Source organism: Ursus arctos, unplaced genomic scaffold (assembly GCF_023065955.2).
Source record: "Ursus arctos isolate Adak ecotype North America unplaced genomic scaffold, UrsArc2.0 scaffold_24, whole genome shotgun sequence".
Classification (NCBI taxonomy): Eukaryota; Metazoa; Chordata; class Mammalia; order Carnivora; family Ursidae; genus Ursus; species Ursus arctos.
This window is the reverse complement of record NW_026622919.1, coordinates 43,914,362-43,935,967: the sequence shown is the minus strand read 5'-3', so window position 1 is coordinate 43,935,967 and position 21,606 is coordinate 43,914,362. Positions and strand designations below refer to the sequence as shown.

At 39.6% G+C, this 21,606-nt stretch overlaps 1 protein-coding gene and 1 non-coding gene across 9 annotated transcripts in view; one reads left to right on the top strand and one right to left on the bottom strand.

Moving 5' to 3' along the window:
• SMG6 (SMG6 nonsense mediated mRNA decay factor) overlaps positions 1-21,606 on the top strand; it is a 228,562-nt gene that overhangs the window by 170,443 nt on the left and 36,513 nt on the right. The window lies entirely within an intron of this gene.
• On the bottom strand, positions 2,623-2,726 carry LOC113269210 (U6 spliceosomal RNA). The gene has a single exon (XR_003321372.1). It is a non-coding gene; the product is annotated as a U6 spliceosomal RNA (small nuclear RNA).

Genomic DNA, 21,606 nt, shown 5'->3' with positions numbered 1-21,606 from the left:
TGCTATTGTCTTCCAAATCTCAAAGGCTTAATTAATTTTTTTTCTCTATGTTCTCCAGATTGGCTTATTTCCGTTGTTCTGACTACTCAAGTCTTTGTCATGTCCATTTTCTTTTAAGTCTACCCAGTGACTTTTTTATTTCAGATATTGGTGGTTTTTTTCATTCCTAGAATTTCCATTTGGTTCTTTTTCATAGTTTTTTTTCTCTACAGAGATTTCCTATCTTTTCACTGATTTCAATCATTTTCCTTTATTTCATTGAACACAATTATGATAACTTCTTTGCCAGCCTTGCTATTAATTCTGACATTCATGTCATTTCGAAGTTGGTCTCCATTTACTATATTTTCTCTTGAGAATAGGTCACATTTTCCTGTTTTTTTGTATATTGAGTAATTTTAGATTTTATCCTGGAAGTGTAAATGTCATGTGGATTTTGTTTTATTCCTCCAGAGAAGGTTGATGCTTTATTTTAGCTGGCAGTGCAATTGGTTAGACTCAAACTGCAAGTCAGACATCCATTCTGTTTGTCTGGTTTCTTGGCTTACATTAATTCGTTTATATTACATTTAATCTGTGCATGCACCATTCGAAAGTCAGCAAGAAATTTAAGCATTATGTGTATACAGAATATGGGACCTCCTCTCTGACTCTCTCCTTTATATAATAGCCTCACTTACTTTCTAGCAGCTATGATTGTCCCAAACTTTGTCCTTTATTTTTTTTACACTATTAAAGACTATGAATTTTCCCACAGAGTTTGAGTGGTCCTGTATGGGATACCTTCCCTAAATCTATAAGTTGGGAGGAGGAGGTAAAGTTAACCGTCCCAGCTCCTTCTTCTGAGTATTGGTACCCCTTTCAAATCTTGCCTGTTTTGGTTCACTGTCTAGGGCCTTAGGTATTTGTTTTTATAATTTTGCCCTGAGTTTATCATTGTTATCTGCAGGAAATGTGATCCAGTAGGAACTTACTTGGCCATATTGGAAGCAGAACTCCTGTACTGGCTAACATAGAAATTTGTATACATGTATGTTAGTATTATTTCTATCACTTAGGGTTTTGTTTGTGCCCTCTGCTTTCTGGACCCCATAACACATTCTTTTGAATATCCTTAAGGATGACAAATTTTTAGACTTTAAATCTAGTTTTGATTTTTTTTTTAATAACTGGAACAACACTTGGAGTCAAAAATAGTAAATATATTTTCCAGTGAACAATAAATAAAATGAGCATGTAGTTATTCCTTTATTGGGTCAAAAATAAAATGAGTCTTTTAAGATTTTATTTATTTATTTGAGAGAGAAAGAGTGAGAGAGAGTGGGGTGAAGGGCAGAGGGAGAAGCAGGCTCCCTGCTGAGCAGGGAGTCCGATGCGGGGCTCAATCCCAGGACCCCAGAATCATGACCCGAGCCAAAGGCAGACGCTTTTAACTGACTGAGCCACCCAGGTGCCCCATAAATGGGTCTTTGGCATAATGAGAATTAGCACTATAACTGATAAACTGATTTTGAAAATGTTTAAAAGAGGAATCCTCAGGTACTTCTGAACATTGACATTTGTGTATCTTTGTTAGGGAGTTACCTTGTCATGTCCTTTGCCCATTATTTATTGGACTATTTTCCACTTAATTTTTTTCAGTCATTTATGTTGAAAATATTTTTATACAGCTTGTCACTTCCATTATCTATGGAATTTTCTCAAATGCAAATTATTTATAATTTTCTGTAGTCAAATCTTTCCATTTTCCCTTTATGAAATTTCTTTTTATGCTTACAGAAGTCTTCCTAACCTCCAGTTAGATGACTAATCATATATTCTCATTATTTTACCTTTTGAAAAATTATTATTAAAACTTTTATCTGGAATTTATTGTGCTGAGTGATGTGGGGTATAGATATAACTGAATTTTTCAAAGTTGTTTACAAATGATCTTAGTATCATTTATCAGATAACTTATTCTGTCCTTATTTAACTAAAAGTTAAGCTCCATTATATACTAGCTATATATACACACGCTGTGCTAGGATCTGTATGTGTCGGTAGATAGACATGCATACTAGCATTTGTTTCTCGGCTGTTTTATGTTTGTATATTCTTGAAACACAACTTTACTCTTTGAGTTACTATAGCTTTGTGATGTTTTAATACTAGTGGTGTGAATTTACACACACCCTTTTATTTATATTTGGTGCACTATTCCTTTGGCTTTTCCCTCTTACATACACTTTATGCAAACTTCAGAATATTTTAAGTTTCATTAACTCCCCTTCCCCAAATCCTCATGGTATTTCTTTTATTCAGGTACAATTGACAAATAATAATATAGTAGTTTCAGGTGTGCAACATGTTTATTCAATAATATATACAAAGTGGTCATCATAATGTCTATAATGCATCCATCACTGTGTGTAGTCACATGTTTTTTTCTTGTGATGAGAACTTTTTTTTTTAAAGTAAGCTCCATACCCAGCATGGATCCCAGCGCGGGATTTGAACACCCTGAGATCAAAATCTGAGCTGAGATCAAGAGTCAGACACTTAACCAACTGAGCCACCTGGATGCCCCAGTGATGAGAACTTTTAAGATTTATTCTCTTAGCAACTTTGAAATATACAACAAAAGACATGGAACCCTTCATGCATTTGTTTGTCATCCTCGTGCAGGTACCATGCTAATCTCTGTGTCATTCCAATTTTAGTATATGTGCTGCTGAAATGAGCGCTCCTCATGGCATCTCAATTGGAATTAAATTCACTTTAAAATTTTCTTTGAAACAAATTGACGTGGTTATAAAATTTCTTATTAGAACAAAGTATTCTCTGCATATCAGTTTCTTTAGGTCTCACGTCTCACATTTTTTCAGTAATTTTCTTGCTATAATGAATGGATTGTTTTTTCCTTTACACCTCCTAAATAGTACTTTGGAAATGCTAACTTTTTATATCCAGCCATCACATCAAACTCTCTTATTGTTTTTTTTTTTTTTTAAGCTGATCACTTTGGATTTTCTAATTATATTTATTTTAATGACAATGTTATCTGTTTTTCAGTAGTCATATATCTTATTCTCTGATTTCTGCCTGACTGCCTTACCTGAAACTAAATGCATTTAAATAATAATCCTGTGATAGTAAGAATTTTTTTAACTTTAATAGGAATATTTTAGTATTTTGAACATTCACATAATGCTTCTGTTATCTTAAAAGATAATCAGCATATTAAGGAAGTGTTTTTCTTTTATTTTTAAGATTTTATTCATCTGAAAGAGAGCAGGAGCAAGGGGAGGGATAAAGGGATGAGCAGGGGGAGGGGCAGAGGGATGAGCAGATTCCCTGCTGAGTGGGAAGCAGACCTCCTCTGCTGCCACTCCTCAGTCCCAGAACCCTGAGATCATGACCTGGCCCGAGTCAGACACATAACTGACTGAGCAATTCAGGCACCCTGTGTTTTCCTATTTTTACTGAGTCTCTACTTAGGGGAAAAAAAAAAAAAAGTATGCTGAAGTTTTATAAGATGCATTTTCATTAAAATGCTATTAAAATGGGGCGCCTAGGTGGCTCAGTCAGTTAGGCATCTGCCTTCAGCTCAGGTCATGATCCCAGGGTCCTGGGATGGAGCCCTTGTCAAGCTCCCTGCTCAGCTGGGGGCCTGCTTCTCCCCTGCCCCTGACCCCTGCTCGTGCTCTGTCTCGCTCTCTCGCTCTCTCTCACTCTCTTTCAAATAAATAAATAAAATCTTTTTTTTTAAGGTCTGTTTAAAAAAAAATGCTATTAAAATAATCACTTCTTTCTTTGTGTGATATGTTAAATATATTTTCTAAACTTGACTTGTTCATTTCTTACTGGGATAAACTCTGGACTCAGTGTAGTTGTATTTTAATGGTCTGCTAATTTGATTTGCTGTTATTTTACTTAGGATATTTACATCCATTTCCATAGTGGGCCTGGCCTCTCCTTTCCATCTTTGCTGTTTATGCTTTGGATATTTGAGTATTAGGTTGTGCTGACTTTTTAAAAAAGAATGGGAAAAGCTTTGCTTTTTCTGTGACCTGGAAAGTGTACATTACTTTGAGAATCATTCTTGACTCTTTCTCTCAGATTCTACCTTCAGACTCTCAGCAGTCCTATCACTGCGTCTTTAAAATATACATAGAATCCGGGGCACCTGGGTGGTATAGTCAGTTGAGTGTCTGACTTTTGGTTTCGGCTCAGGTCACGATCTCAGGGTTGTGGGACCAAGCCCTACGTCAGGCTTCATGCTCAGTGAGGAATCTGCTTGAGAGTTCCTCTCCCTCTGCCCCTCCTGCTCATACTGTCTCTCTCTCTCTCTCTTTCTCCTTCTCTCTCAAGTAAATAAATAGATCTTCTTTAAAAAATTCCATGCAGAATCCATTTACAGTAGTACTACCATGGTCTAAAATGTTTCTTTCTCTTGCTTAATCTATTACAGTAGGCTTATTCCGACCTTTGCCCCTCCCATCCAGTCACAAAACAGCAACCAGGGTGATCTTTTAACATGTAAGGTGGATTATTTAACACCACTGTTCTAAGCCCCTCCAGAGGGTTCCTCTCAGAAGGAAATATCAAGCCCTGACTGGGGCCTCTTTCCTTTCTGACCTCATCCCTACCCCTCTCTGCATTGCTTACTCTTCACTGGCCAAACCAGCCTACTCATTCTTGAGTCATGCCAGACAAATCATGCTCTGGGCCTTTGCACTTCTGCTTCATTCACTGCATGGTTTGCTTTTTTTGTCCTTCAGATCTCTATTCAGAAGTCAGCCTTATCAGAAAGTTCTTTACCCATGATCTATAGAAATGAATACTCTACCCCAGGCACTGTGTACCCTACTGGACTTTATTTCTTAGCACTTACCGTCACCTGACAACAGGTTTTTGCTTTTGCTTTTGCTTTGCTTATTTATTGTTTCCCACTAGAATATAGAAACTTTATTTTCATTTACTGTATTAATCTCTAGTGCTTAGAACAGTTCCTGGAGAATAGACCCCTTCCCACACCACTAATAAGTATTATTGACTGAACACATGAATGAACTGAAGAAACTCAGCCTGTAGTAGTTTTGGAAAGAAAAACTTGGACACCTCCCTCCTTTGTCTGTTCTTTGCTTATTAGTCTTTTCTGGGTTTTGTTTCAAATTTTTGGTTAGAATTATTGAGATATAACAAACATGTAGAATGAGTAATTCAGTAGCTTTAAATGTTCAATTGGGTGAGTTTGACAAAAATATACATTAGTTTAAATACCACCACAATTGTGATATGGAAATTTCCATCACTTTTGTATCAATTTTGTTAACCTTATGCCAGAAAATCATCCATTCCTCTAATATCACATGTTTTAATCTCCTTTCTAACAAAAAATTAAGACTACATTGTTAATTCCACTTTCCATTGCTAATTTGATTTATGCTCTCTGATTTTTTTCTTAAATTTGTTAGCAATGTGCATTTCTTAGTTTTCAAAAACTAGCTCTTATTATTTTATAATTTTTATTTTTATCTTTATTTTCTTTTATTTGTCCTTGATGTGGTTTGTTCTACTTTTGTTGAATCTTCTATGTTTATCTGTGTTTTTTATTAATTTACTTAAAAGCTTTATAGCTTTGAATATGCCACTACTAGTACTTTGGCCACATTCTAATCCATTTAGATGCGTGCTATTCTAATGATCATTTCCTAAATAGGCTCTGATCATCATTAGATTTTCTCTTTGATTCTGAAGTTCTTTGGGAGAATTTTGTGGGGTTTGTTTAGTTGGATTTCTTAAACTTTTTTTTTTTTAAGATTTTATTTATTTATTTGACAGAGACAGAGACAGCCAGCGAGAGAGGGAACACAAGCAGGGGGAGTGGGAGAGGAAGAAGCAGGCTCCCAGCGGAGGAGCCTGATGTGGGTCCCGATCCCATAACGCCAGGACCACGCCCTGAGCCAGAGGCAGACGCTTAACCGCCGTGCCACCCAGGCGCCCCTGATTTCTTAAACTTTTGTTATTAATTTCTACTTCAGGATATTTTTTAAAAATTTCTGTGACCCAGTATATAATACCTTTTTTTCTTTGAACTTTATGCATTTTGAGAAGGATGTATTTTAGTAGCATACAAAATTCAGTATAGAGCTATTGAATTATCATTATTAATTACACTATTCTAGTTGTATTATTTTTATCTGCTTGATATGTTAAAGAATGAATGGTGCTACTACAAGAGCTACAAGTGTGCTTTTGTCAGTGTTTCCTTGTACTTCAAAGGGTTTTGTTTCTTTATTTTCATTTCAGTTCATTCTTGCCTTGTATCCTCCTTTGGTTTTTTGTTTTGTTTTAGTATTTATCTTTGCCTAATAGATTTTTTTCTTCTCTCCCCCCTCACCCCCTTTTTTTTCCTAAATCTCATTGCTTTAGGTATGTCTCTTCTAAACTGTATTTATAACATTGCATTAAAAAATTGAGGTGAAATTCATATAAGATATAAAATTAGCCATTTAAATGAATAATTCCCAGACATTTAGACTATTTACAGTGTTGTGCAACCACCACGTCTATATTCATTGCATTTTAACTCCACTTCTTTTTCTTTAATTATTTTAATTATTTTAAATTATAAAATACTTTAAATTATTTTTCTCTTACTTATCAGGAGGAATTAAACAGGATATAACATTCTCTCAATTTAGTTAGGATTATGTTCAGCTGTAAGAAACAGAAAATTCCAAAATACAGTAACAGTAACTTAAATAAGATAGAAGTAGATTTTTCTCTCAAGTGAAAGAAAAGTCCAGAAGTTTTCTGGTTTGGCACTTTATAGTGTCATGGACCAAGGCTCTTTCCATTTTGTTGCTCTGCTGTACATCGTTTTCATTTCCGAAGACCCATAAAGTCTAAGATGGCTATTGGAATGTGATGCCTTTTCCTCTGCATAGAAGCCTGTGGGAAGTACAAACAGTTAAAAGAAGGAATGGAGGGCCACCTGGGTGGCTCAGTCAGTTAAGTGTCTGCCTTTGGCTCAGCAGGGAGCCTGCTTCTCCCTTTCCCTCTGCCTGCCCCTCTCCCTGCTTGTGCACTCGCTCTCTCTGTCAAATAAATAAATAAAATATATATTAAAAAAATGCAATTCTAAAAAAAAAAAAAAAATTTAAAGATGCCTCTCCCTTTAAATACCTGAGAGTTCATACACACTTCTAATTCTGTTGGCCAGAACTGACTCACATGGCCAAACCTACCTGCAGTGTAGACTGGGATATACTTCTAGGCAGTCGTATGTGTAGCTAAAACTAAAGAGTTCTGTTACAGAGGAAGAGTAGGAGAACAGATAGTGGGAAACAACTTGTAGTTTCTGTCACTCCTCCCCATGGATAAATGTAGGACTTCCTGTATCCTCCTTCTCTCATCACTCCTTCATTTCCTAGTTTTTATGGGTGTCAGTGAGATTTTAGATAATAGCAGCTATTTATTTAGGCTTACATTGTGCCAGTATTTAATCTTCACAGTAGTCTTAACTGGGGTAAACACTGCTCTATCCCCATTTTACAGATAGAGAAACTGACACTTAGATTGAGCACTTTACCTAAGGTCACACATCTGTAATTCAAACCTATGCTGTAGTGTCCAGATTAACCACTTTATGCTCTCAACCCTATTATCATTAAATGTTTTTATACCGTGTGTACATTGTGTATCATCTCTTTAAAGAATAATTTTTAACATGGGTACTGTTTTTAGAATCCTGTTAACATTCCTAATATAGAAAGAACTATCTTTTACTCTTTTTGCCATTTGTTTTTTAAAACAATGTATCCACTTTTGCTCTTAGGTTTTGTTTTTTGTTGGTTTTTGTTGTTGTTGAAATTTTCAAGAGTACAAGAAAAGTAAAAAGACTAGTATAATGAATCACCATGTAGCTTGAGCAGGTGTCAACATTTTGCCAATCTTTTTTTCAATCATTCTCCTTGTCCCCCTGCCAGATTTTTATTCTGAAAGTTTCAAATCAAACCCCATTCATTATATTGAAAATACGTCAGTAGGTGTCACTAACTTGTAAAGCTTTTTTTCCCTAACATGACCTCTCTAACATTATTACACATATCAAAGTGAATAATTTATAAATGTCATATATAGTCCATTTTCAGAGTCTCCAGATTATCTCAAAAAATGCCATTTTACTGGCTAGAATCAAAAACATGCAAGTGTTGGTGAGGATGTGGGAAAAAAGGAACCCTCGTACACAGTTGGTAGGAATGCAAACTGGTGCAGCCATTCTGGAAAACAATATGGAGGTTCATCAAAAGGTTAAAAATAGAACTACCACAGGATCCGGTAATTCTACTCCTGGGTATTTACCCAAAGAATATGAAAACACTAATTCAAAAAGATACACGCACCCCTGTGTTTATGACAGCATTATTTACAATAGCCAAATTATGGCAGTAGCCTAGTGTCCATTGATAGATGAGGTAGTATGTGTGTGTATCCACACGCACACACATACACACAGTGGGATATTTCTCAGCCATAAAAAAGAATGAAATTTTGCCATTTGCAGCAACATGGATGGATCTAGAGGGTAAGTGAAATAAGTCAGAGAAAGACAACATATGATTTTGCTCATATGTGGAATTTAAAAAACAAAACAAGCACAGAAAATGAGACAAATTAAAAAAACCAGACTATTAATTATAAAGAACAAACAGGTGGTTACCACAAGGAAGGTGGGTGAGGCGATGGATGAAGTAGGTGGTGGGGATTAAGAGTGTGCTTATCCTGATGAGCACTGAGAAATGTATAGAATTGTTGAATCACTATATTGTACACCTGAAACAAATATAGCACTGTATGTTAACTATACCGGAATTAAAAATTTTTAAATGCCATTTCACAATGGCTCCATTAGAATTAAGATCTGATAGGCAAGCTTCATACTTTATTTTTGGTTGATACGGTATCAAGGTCCTTTTAATGTATAACAGTTTCCCCTGTAATGTATAAGTTTCCCCACCTCCCTTTTTGTTTTACTTTTTTGTTGTGTTTATTATGCACTACATTAATACACTGCATAACCTTCTAGAAGGATTAGATGAACATAACCAAGTTATTTTTCATCAATCAGGAAAACGCTTCCTAAATCAATAATCTTCTCTAAACCCTTTGACACATCGTAACGATTAACTTAAGAGACTGCACCTATCTCCTTCCATCAAACTCCACTGATACGGATAATGGGCAGCCCTTTTTTCCTTGCCCCCAGCGGTGAGCCTGTGGGTGTGCACAGTGGCTATACTGGGGTGACCAAGCACATGGCCAAGATGCTGATCCAGGGCAGAATCTCAAATCCTTCTCACTTCCCTTTTTAAAATGCCATTTAATGTTATTTGTTGAAGATATTCTTGATTTCTTTTTAAACAATGTTCTTGAGTTTTTACTAGTATCTTGTTTTACTGGGATACATATTTAAGTAATATTTTTTCTGAAAGAAAAATGTTTATTATCTTTCTAAGTCTTAGTTTATCTGAGAGATGTTTTTTTCTTTTGCTCTTCTCCACGCATGGCTAACTAGTGTTGGGGCAGAAAAGTCTGAGGCCAGTCAGATTTGTGTGTGTTGTTTTTTGTTTTTTTTTTTTAATGTGTATAGGATTATTTTTTTTTCTCATTATCCTTGGAAATTAAAGACCGAACCAAGATATGTCTGGCAGTGTCTGATAGGTGTCCTTCTATTCTGTGCCAAAGATAGGCATTAGTATTTGATCACGGCACTCTTTCCCACTGAACACAAATGAAGCCTCTGATTCCTTAAAATGAAAAACAAAACACTTTTTTGCCATCACTAATGAAGGTATTAGTCTCTTACTAAGTTTCTTAACATGCCCTCAGAATGTTCAGCCTTTAGGGGCGCCCGGGTGGCACAGCGGTTAAAGAGTCTGCCTTCGGCTCAGGGCGTGATCCCGGTGTGATCCCGGTGTGATCCCGGCGTTATGGGATCGAGCCCCACATCAGGCTCCTCCGCTGGGAGCCTGCTTCTTCCTCTCCCACTCCCCCTGCCTGTGTTCCCTCTCTCGCTGGCTGTCTCTATCTCTGTCGAATAAATAAATAAAATCTTAAAAAAAAAATGTTTTCAGCCTTTAAATCTTTCAGGAGAGTTTCCTTCTCTCTTTTTTAATCCTTTTCTTTCTCATTTTTTGAAATCATTGCTCTTCTCCTGTCTGTCTTGATCTCTCTGAATTAGCTTTTAAAGATTAGGGATCTGAGGCACCTTTGTGGCTCCGTTGGTTGAGCACCAACTCTTGGTTTTGGCGCAGGTCATGATCTCAGGGTCCTGGGATCGAGCCCCAGGTCAGGCTCTGCACTCAGCGCAGAGTCTGCCTGAGATTCTCTCTCTCCCTCTGCCCCTCCCACTCATGTGCTCTCTCACTCACTGTCTCTCTCTGTCTCTCTAAAATAAATACATAAATCTTTTTTAAAAATTAAAAAATAAAGATTAGGGATCTGTCACCACATTTCTTTACTTTTCCTCTCTTTTTAATTCTGTGTTGTAGTAGAGACTCGAGCAAGTGTTCGGTTTCACGGTTTTGGTTTTCTGTTGTACTTAACTGCTACTGACCGCCTTACCTGTAGTTTTCCCTGATCATTTTCTCATTTAACTGCCTAATCGAATTTGAAATACAATTTAGTATGTGTAGTTTTTTCACTTTTTTTATTGAGCTTTAACTTTCATCAAGTCATGTACACTACTCTTAAGTTTAAGCTCAGTACATTTTTATACATGATTGTATTCCTGCTAACTGCCACCCTGATCAAGATACAGAGTATTTCTGTGGGGCACCTGGGTGGCACAGTCAGTTAAGTGTCCAGCTCTTGGTTTTGGCTCAGGTCATGATCTCAGGGTGGTGAGATCAAGCCCCACATCAGGCTCCACACTCAGCATGGAGTCGGCTTGAGATTCTCTCTCCCCCTCCCCCTCCCACTAATACTGTCACTCTCTCTCAAATAAATAAATATTTGGGGGAAAAAATACAGAGTATTTCTGGCATCCCTTTATGCCCCTTCTTATTATAGTCTACCTCACACAGGTAACCGTTATTCTCACCTCACTCACTCTCAGTTCTTTTTGCCTATTTTTGAACTGTGTGTAAATGGACTCATAGTACATACCCTTTGTGTCTTGCTTCTTTTGTTCAACACACCCTATGAGAGGTTAATCCATGTTGCTGCATGTAAGTAGTTCATTCTTCATGATTGCTGGGTAGTATTTTTTTGTATGAATATACCACAATTTGTTTATTCTACTGTTGATGAAAATTTGTTTATTTTACCAGTCTTGGCTATTATGACTAAAGCTACCATGAACATTTTTATGCTCTTTTGGTGGACTTATGCTCTAACTTATTTCTCTTTGATATAAACCTAGGAATGGGATTGTTAGGTCATAAGGTAGGTAGGTGTATGTTACTTCAGTAGATACTGCCAAACAGATTTCCATGGTGGTTATACCAATCTGCATGACCATCTACAGTGTATGAGAGTTTTGGCATCTTGGCAACACTTGGTTTTGTTTGGTTTGGTTTTGTTATTTAAATTTAATTAGCCAACATATTAGTTGGCTGATAGGTGTCCTTTCACTGTATCATTAGTGTCAGATGTAGTGTTCAACAATCCATTAGTTGTGTATAACACCCAGTGCTCATCACATCACATTCCCTCTTTATCCATTCTTCTGTTGATGGACATTTGGGCTCTTTCCACTGTTTGGCTGTTGTGAACATTGCTGCTGTAAACATTGGGGTGCAAGTGCCCCTTCGGATCACTACATTTGTATCTTTGCTGTAAATACCTAGTAGTGCAATTGCTGAGTCATAGGGTAGCTCTGTTTTTTAACTTCTTGAGATACCTCCATACTGTTTTCCAGAGTGGCTGCACCAGCTTGCATTCCCACCAGCAGTGTAAGAGGGTTCCCCTTTCTCCACATCCTCACCAACATTTATTGTTTCCTGTCTTGTTAATTTTAGCCATTCTGACCAGTGTGAGGTGGTATCTCATTGTAGTTTTGATTTGTATTTCCCTGATGCCAAGTGACGTGGAGCATTTTTTCATAATACTTGATTTTGATTTTGGTTGTCATTTTAGCCATTCTGGTGGGTGTGGAGAAATATCTCATTGTAATTTTTTTTTTTTAAGATTTTATTTATTTATTTGACAGAGATAGAGACAGCCAGCGAGAGAGGGAACACAAGCAGGGGGAGTGGGAGAGGAAGAAGCAGGCTCATAGCAGAGGAGCCTGATGTGGGGCTCGATCCCATAACTCCAGGATCATGCCCTGAGCCGAAGGCAGACGCTTAACTGCTGTGCCACCCAGGCGCCCCATCATTGTAATTTTAATTTGCATTTTCCTGATGAATAATAATGTTAAGTATCTTTTCTTCTGTTGTAGGCCATTTGGATATCCTCTTCTTTGGAGTGCCTATTCCTGACTTTTTTTTCCCTTGGGTGGTTTGTCTTTTTTCTTATTGATTTCCAGAATTATTTTTTTAGTATTCTGAATATTAAGATCTGTGTTGGATGTATATATTGAAAATATCTTCTCTCAGTCTGTGGCTCACATTTTTACTCTCAGTGTCTTTTGATGAACACAAGTTGTTAGTTTTAATGAAATTTTTTTTCTTTTATGCTATTTAATAAGCAATGTTTGCCTACTCAAGGGGGCACCTGGGTGGCTCTGTCGGTTAGGTGTCCCCTTTTGTGCACACGCACTCTCGCTTTCAAAAAGAAAGCCTGGGTGGCTCAGTCAGTTGAGCATCCAATTCTTGATTTTGGCTTGGGTCATGATCCCAGGGTCATGAGATCAAACCACTCATTGGGCTCCACACTCATCAGGGAGTCTGCTCCAGATTCTCTCCTTCTTCCTCTGCCCCCTCACCTGCTCATGCTCTCTCTCTCTCTCTCTTTCTCTCTGTCTCTCTCAAATAAATAAATAAATCTTTAAAAAGTGGCTCAGTCGGTTAAGCGTCTGCCTTCAGTTCAGGCTGTGATCCCGGAGTCCTGGGATCAAGCCCCGGTTGAGCTCCCTGCTCAGCAAGGAGTCTGCTTCTTTGTCTCCCTCTCCCTCTGTGTGTGCTTGCACTCTCTCTAGCGCTCACTCTCTTTCAAATAAATAAGATCTTTAAAAAATAAATAAAAGATTTTCAGGTGCAGATAAAAGGAAAAGAGAAACATTTGCTGATGTCGAACTCTGCTAGAGGAGAAAGGAAACTAGAACTAGAGGTAGAGCAGAGAGCTAAACCCTTGTTTTCTGTGGTAGACCAGGTTTCTCCACTTAGGTTCTTGTTTTGGGTTTTTTGCCTCTTTTAGAAGCCAACCTCAGCTTTATCTTTCCTCTGTCTCATGTGGCCACCCCCACCAATTATAAGCCAGCAACTGCTAAGTTTCTTCTGACACCCTGGTGGGATCCAGTTGTGCCCTTCTAAGTGTACCATGACCCACCTTGGCTCTTGTCCTAGTTGCTCCTAGATAAGGGTATTAGTGGGGCACTACTGCTAAGGTCTCATCTATGTACTTATCAGGCAGGCAGAGGATTGAACATCAGTTATGCTTTTCCTCATTCCAGTCCCATCTGCAGTTTGTCTTGCAGAAAATTCCTCATAGTTTCTGGTATGTGGTTGCCTAGGTCTGATATACGCATTTAAGTGGAAGACTGGAAGGATGGACAATATAGTTAGAAACATGTACTTAAAGCTATTCTAATTACAAGCCAGTGCTAGTTTTTGTGTGTGTGTGTGTGTGTGTGTGTGTGTGTGTGTGTTTTAATGAGTTTCTGGCCTTCCAAGTTGAATATCTTGAAAGTCATGTTCATTTTATTAAGGTGAGCATTGTTCTTAAAATATACTTGCGTGGATTTATATGTGTGTCTGAATACTTCATTAACAAATAGCTGTATTCCTCTCATGTAAAACTCAGGAAGAAGCAGTCCAGTGATTCATGAAGATGTCCTGTAAGTCTTTCTATGTTGGTCTCAGTTCTGCAGCTTGGTATATCCCCCACCCCCGCAGCCTGACTGTGAGGAGCCCAGAGGTTCAGTAGGCTGCACTGAGAAAGATGAAGGCAATGTCAGAAATCCAGAATGGGGTAGGAATGGTTGGTTTTTTTTGTTTTTTTTTTTTGTTTTTTTTTTTTTAAGATTTTATTTATTTATTCGACAGAGACAGAGACAGCCAGCGAGAGAGGGAACACAAGCAGGGGGAGTGGGAGAGGAAGAAGCAGGCTCATAGCAGAAGAGCCTGATGTGGGGCTCGATCCCACAACGCCGGGATCACGCCCTGAGCCAAAGGCAGACGCTTAACCGCTGTGCCACCCAGGCGCCCCAGGAATGGTTGTTTTGAAACTCAGGAGTTTCAGACGATCTGCCTGTGTGCCTTTATTTGATAAAAGTCCCATGCGGATCTTGTGCCAGCTGGGTAAGAGACACTGGCCCTAGGATTAGGCCTAACCCAGAATTGTGTGTTCTTGTGGAGCCAGAGCCCTTGCCCAAGCCAGCTCATGAAGACACAGCTGGAGAGCAAGGACTATTTCCTATATTCTCTGTAACTTTAGTGCTGGTTATAGTTCTCAGGAATTGGTATGTAAATAAGAACACACTTCTAGAGGTTTGGGGCTCATTACACCTGGCTTTTTCTATTTGTTTTGCTTTTTAATGTAGCAAAAGTATGTAGATTTACGAAGTTTTATTTTTGTTCATGCTCTAGAGAAAAAAAGCACAGAAGTTTTTAAATTTTTACATTGTAATTCAAATACAAGAACTCAGAACTGACCCCCCAGTGATATTTTTTGAAGAGGAAAGCGGTAATAGGAAATTTAACAATGAAGACCCTATACTTCAATTGTAAAGATATCTTCTTTCTCCAAGAATTAGGCCTGATTAGGGTTCAGACCCACTAATATGGAGTGGGAAGGGGTAAATCACAACTAAAGACCTTGGCACTTCTATAAGAAATTTAAATAACAGGCAGACATATAGAGATTCGCAAATATGTGCTTGGTGCCAGCTAAACCACAGAGAAGATACTGTATTTGTGGTCCAGGGAAGTTAAATATTTGTGGTCAACTTAAAATTCAACATAAAACTCTCATCTGTGATGGAAACTATCCAGAAACTGCATGGAGGGCTTGCAAGTTGCATAAACTCTCCAAGGCTTCTCCTGTCACGCGGCCGGGCTAGAAGAGCCTGTTCTCCTCTCTCTACCTGGTGTGGCTGGCAAGCCCTTCTAAGGCTGTCTCTGCTTTGTGGCTCACCCATTCACGTCTGCTCTAATGGCACTTTTTCTGGGAGCCTTTCCCTGTTCATCTTCTATAAAATAGCAGTACCCTCCCTACCCTGTTACTCTCTGTCCCTCTTACCCTACGTAATTGTTTTCGTAGGACTTCTCACTACTTCTTTCTGAGTCTCACAAGAACATGAAGTTCCGTGACAGCAGGAACATTGTTTTATCCACTGCTCTATTGAATAAGGCCTGCCACACATAGCAGGTGCTTATTATTTAATTGAATGAATTCAGTAGAATGCCTTAAAATGTTTTTAGAAGTACGGTCTAGGGAGCAAAAAAAGTTATACCCTGCCCTTAGTAGAGGGTACCTTTACACAGTAGAACCTCAGACTGTGAGATCAGCCTGAAACACCTCAAATATCTTACTTTCTGTTCAGTGGTAGTTGCATATTGTCCCTGACAGCGAGACTAGTACTTGCAAGCAGTGCCTGAGCCTTCAGAGGAACAAGGTGCCTCTTGCCATAACATCTGGGTTACACTTAAAGATGGAATTAACACATTTTAATTTTTGCAGTAAAAAATGTTAGTGTTTGTTTCTGGCCTTTGCGTTTGTTGAAGAACCTCCTGACGTTGATTACTGTGGTAGAAGTAAGCTAGAGAAAATACTATAAAGACAATCATAAGCGGAAATGCATTTTACAGTATTGGATACTGTATTTATTGGAAAAAAACCTGCATATACATGGACCCTTGTGTTGCTCAAGGGTCAGCTGTCGTTGGTGATTGTTTGCATGTCTTCCTATGTGTGTGCTTCAGAAATAGCACTCCTCCTGGGCAGCATGCAGACTGGAGCACATACATATGCTTTTCATATTCTTTTGTGATATGTAAATGCAGCCTCTTTTGCCCAACCATTGTCTATTTGAGACCATGCCTGGTTGAGGGGTCTCTTGTTGCTGACTACTCCCAGGACTGATGGACTTGAGTAACAAACAGGATTTTTCTCCAGTATGCTTTGTTTTGCTTCCTTTTCTAGGTTTTTCAGTCCTCCCAACACAGAGAAACTGTTGGAATAAACTCACTAGTTTTTCTGGATGTGTTCCAGAACTTTACTGTTGATGATCTGTAGCATTTGGTATGAAATGTGTTTCACAAATGATGTTGGTGATCTTGAAGATATGCTGTTAAGTTAAAAAAAAATGGCAAAGTGTATCATCATTAATATAAATGTATTTATAAAAGGTATAGGGAGAGCCCACAGTTAATCATATATGGCAGTGTATGCATAAATATCTCTGAAGCACACACCAGAAACTGGCAACAGGGCTGGGGAACAAAGGGTCTAGAAATCAGAATGAGATGTGTTTTTAAAATTCAGCCTTTTGTACCCTTTGTTTGTTTTTGCCATGTGCCATGTGTTTAAAGTACACATTACTAAGCAACTTCAGTTTGGCCTGATACTGGAAGCGGAGGTGCCACCATACCTTCAGTGCCTTATAGAAGATGCTCTTATTGAACTTTTCTGCTTTATCAGCAGCAAAAGTGGCTTTAGTCTAATTTTTAAAAAGTTCAGGCTGTGTGGGGGCTTCCCTAGTGTAGGCTGGTAAGAAATTTTGTCTCTCTGTCTCTTGGAGCACTGAAACTATACTTCAGAGACAGTTGACCCTTGAATAACATGGGGCTTGAGGGTGCTGATCCCCCTGTGCAATTGGAGATATGCACAAAATTCTTGGCTCCCCCCAGAACTTAACTACTCGTAGCCACTGTTGACTGGAAGCCTTACAATAACAAACAATTAGTACATACTTTGTTTATGTATTATATATTGTATTTTTTAAATAAAGTAAGCTAGAGAAAAAAATGTTAAGAAAATCATAAGGAAAAGGGGCGCCTGGGTGGCTCAGTCCGTTAAGCGGCTGCCTTCAGCTCAGGTCATGATCTCTGCGTCCTGGGATCAAGCTCCACATCAGGCTTCCTGCTCGGCGGGGAGCTTGTTCTCTCTCTCCTTCTGCCTGTTGCTCTGCCTACTTGTGCGCTCTCTCTCTCTCTCTCTCTCTGTCAAGTAAATAAATAAAATCTTAAAAAAAAAAAAAAGAAAGAAAGAAAAAAAGAAAAGAAAATCATAAGGAAAATACATTTACAGCATTTATTTAAAAAAAAAAAAAAAACCTGCATATAAGCGGGCCCATGCAGTTCAGCCTGTGTTGTTCAGGGGTCAGCTGTAGTCTGTGATTGTCTGCATGTCTGTGTGTGTGCTTTAGAAGTGGGAGAAGCAGCATTCATAGCTACTGGCTTGCTATCTCCAAGCCTGTTCTTAGTCCAATGACTTGGAAATATTTAGTAAAGAATCAGAAATATATTCTGACAGCGGCTTTTTGGACTCTTTTGCAAATCCTGTGAGGATATACTGCATAGGCTTAGTGATCAGAAGTAGATCAGATGAGATACCATCAATTCTAATGTTGTTTTGCCAGAATGACCTGTGGAAAAATAAATCTCCCTGAATTAGATAAAAGTCATAGTTTTCATTATGTTCTGTTTTGGTCGTAAGAAATCTCCATAGAAGTTATTTATTTTGTCTGGGCTTGAGTTTACTGTCTGTAAAATGGGGGTGCTAGTAGTTCGTCCCTTCGTAATATCTCATTAAGGATTAAATGAAAAAATGTAATTGAAAATGCCTAGATTTTAAAAATAAAAGTCTCCCTCAATTTGTATGTTCTTCATAGTGAATTAAGGTGACGTCACACGAATAATCGGTCACAGGTCAGTCCTATACCAGATTCCCGTATCCCTTCCAGATCACCCTGCGGTTGTTGTTGCCATTTTCTCTAATTCAGATTAGAGATTCCCTCAGAACCCTACACTGGCTCCGTTTTAGCCCTTCCAGCCGTTGCCATTATCTTGTACTTTGGTTGCAGAAAACCTGTTAGATTTACCTCCTAAGCTAGGATTCAGGCCCAGTGAGAAATTAGGAAGGATTCAGGTAGTTTTTCCAAAGGCAAGGCAGGTGTGCTTAACAGTTACATTACCCCAGGATTCTCCTATAATGGAACCGTCAAGTGAGGGTTTGTGAGCCCTTCAGAGAACAGCAGAACACTTTGGAAATAAAATCATGCTGTCCCGGGCGTTCCAGCGCTTCCCGTGCTGGCCCCCTTCCGGCACCATTCCTTTCTGCAATCCCACCCTGCTCTCAGTCCTGGCACAGAGTCTCACGAACATGCCACCTGCCTTTCTCTCTCTCTGGCCCCATCCTTTGGCTGCTCAGTTTATTTTTTCCACATCCTCACCCTCTTCCAGTTCCAAGCTAAATAACCCTCACAGATGGCTTGTTCCATCAGAGCTGTTTAAGAACACAGGACAGTGAACCGAGGTCCTGAAAGAGCTGCCAAAGCCCAAGGCTGCCCTTCCTACGGAGGTCCAAGACAACTTTGTCGTCAGCTCCCTAGAAGTCCCATGGACAGCGAGCAGAAAGGCTGGCAGGTTGGGTGGTGGAATATCTCTTTAACAGTATAATCCTCTAGAAGCTAGCAACTAGTTCTCACTTAGATTTACAAGTCAGAACCTGGAGCTGGATACGTTGCATACTCCATTTTCCACAGAAGACAGAGCACTTTGTAGTTGGCATTTCTCCCCCACTTTTTTACAGCATGGAAACCCAACAGGAAATGGCAGTCCCATTTGTGTTTTGGATCGTGGTTTGAGTCCTTACTGAATCTCTTTGTGAACTCCTGGAGAGGTCTAGACCCCTGCCCTGCCTGACCTGAAGGGCAGTATTCCCAGCTGTCAGCACATCCTTGGGAAGAGGGTGAACTTCAGACGCCTATTAGAAATCCTGCAGATGAGAGGAGACCCAGAATTTCACTATTTATTTCCTGTCAGCAAGGACATGTAAGTTTCCTGTCTGCCTTGTCATCAGCTTTGGAACACTTTTCTCCTACATCCCTTCATGCATGCCATGGTCTGTAAGCTTCTGCCCCCAATCATTATCCCAGCACCCTCCTTCCCTCAGTCATAATCAGATGGGTCTGGTTAATTTTGCCCTCATGACAAGACGGCCTTTTCCTCATCCTCACAGTTATTCCTGTGGGACTTAAAACCTCTCTGATCATGGTCTCCCTCTCTTTCCCTTCCTTCTCATTCCCCTCTCTGTACCCTTTGTAAGTAGGTTCCTCTGAGGTCACTGAGGAAGGGCAGTCTGTGCCATTTGCCACTCTAGGAATCTCTTTTTCCTCAGTAAGCAGAGTTCCCTTGAGAGACCCCTTCCCTTCCTCTACTAAAAGCCATGTTGGCGGCTTCTCTGCCTGAACTCAGGCATAATGGGGCAGAGAACAATGGCATGTGTGGAGTGGTCTGGCTAGACAAAGGGAAGTTCACTCTCAGCCACAGAGAGCAGACAGACAGTTGAGGAAGCTTCCCCTGGAAGAAGAGACAAGACAAAATTCTGTGACAGGGAAGTACTCCCTGAGAACTCAATAAGAAATCGGCATCTCCTCCCTAAGCCTGATCTTTCTACTGAGAACTAAACTATTGTTCTTTCCCTTCTCTGCCTTCCTGTCTTGCTCCAAGATCAAGAGTTGTCAGATGAACAACACACCCTATTCCTTGCACAGTAAAAGTTTCTCAGATTAACGGATTTGAGGAGCCTTTGGGTGCCACGTAGAAGGAGGCAACTTTGATTTCCTTTTTCTTGTCCCCGTGCTCCCTGGTGAACTTTCCTCTTTACGGTATATCCAGAGTTCAAGACTGTGTACTGCAGAGAACTTTCTGGGGACACTCCTATGTAAGTCTTAACTTGGCATCCAGCAGTGACAAGTTTCCCATATTCATTCAGTTCATCAACTGATCAGCTAAGGTCTTGCCCATACTGTGTCCAGAGAAATGAAGTTAATATGAATGATAGAACTCCTTTTAGGACAGATACTCTGAGAAATGTTTAATTTCAGTGTCTTGGGGCACCTGGGTGGCTCAGTCAGTTAAGCGTCTGCCTTCATCTCATGATCCTGGGGTCCTGGGATCGAGCCCCGCATCGGGCTCCCTGCTTATTGGGTAGCCTGCTTCTCCCTCTGCCTCTGCAGCTTCCCTTGCTCGTGTACTCTCTCTCACTCTCTCTCTCAAATAAATGAATAAATAAAATCTTTAAAAAAAAGTCAGTATCTTTGTTCTTGCCCATAACTTAGCCAGACATCCATTTGGTTTGTGTTCATCTGAATACAAACTCCTCAGAACTGTGTATTTTGTCCTGGGGTTGGGCCTTTGGGCTACTGCTGAGCGGGGATAGGGGAGGGGTATGAAAAGAACTTGAAGTAAGTCCCTTTCTCCAAAAGTACCATTGCCTTCCTGAGAGGCTACAAAGTATAATGAGCACAGACTTTGGATTAGACAAATCTGAGTTCAGATCTCAACTTCGCCACTTACTAGCGGTTTGTTTCCCCTGAGCATCAGTTTCCTCTTCCTCTTTCTGTCTCAAAGGATTACTGTGATAGTCAAATGAAATAACATAATGGCTGGCAACCAGCAGTTACCACTTCATCTCCACCACAGCTTTCCCAGTAAAATGGCATATTTCAGCCACTGAGAAGCTGTGACCAGTGAAAACTGCAGAGGAAGTAAAATGCTGGCTTGTTCTACATACTGCTATCCTGAACCTCCCTAATGGGCTTCTTGCACGCTCATGAGTTTTTGTTTCTAGCATGTGCCCTGCCCTGAGTTTGTATTCTGATCTCCAGAGACCACTCCTCACCTCTTTGCCCCTTGGCTTTTTTTAAGGGGCCCTTCTTGTCTTTGAATCTGACAAGAAGTTAGCCAGAAAGCTTGCCCTCAGCCTCCTATGGGACAGGCACACAGTTTTGGCTCATTCCTTCCAAGTGGCCTGGAGAGAGCTACAGGGTGTCAGAGATGGCCATGGGAAAGAAATGGCTCACAAAAAGATCACGGTGTGTGAGCCAGCAGCTCCCCACTGCCTGCTGGAGCAAGCTCAGTGAAGCCGCTGACAAGAGTCTTCAGAACACTAAACAGGTGATTAAAACATCAGTATAAGTCTTTCCAAACTTTACAGAAAGCCAAAAACTTAGTTTGGACACCAACAGAAATTTTCCGCTCTGGAGCTTTATAAACTGGTCTGCTGTTTCTTCCTCTGCTCTGTGGCCAAAGGGGAGCTCTGTGCTAACGATTCCATAAAACCCTCCAAGTCCTCCTGAGTGGCTTGTCGTATGAGAAGAACCGATACCACCTTTTTCCATCGTGAATTGTCTCTAGCCTCTCACTTTAGTTCCGATTCTGAATCTTCAGCCCTTCTGAAAAGGCCCAGCCCCACTCGTGGCACTGTCCCCTGTAACAGAGCTGAACT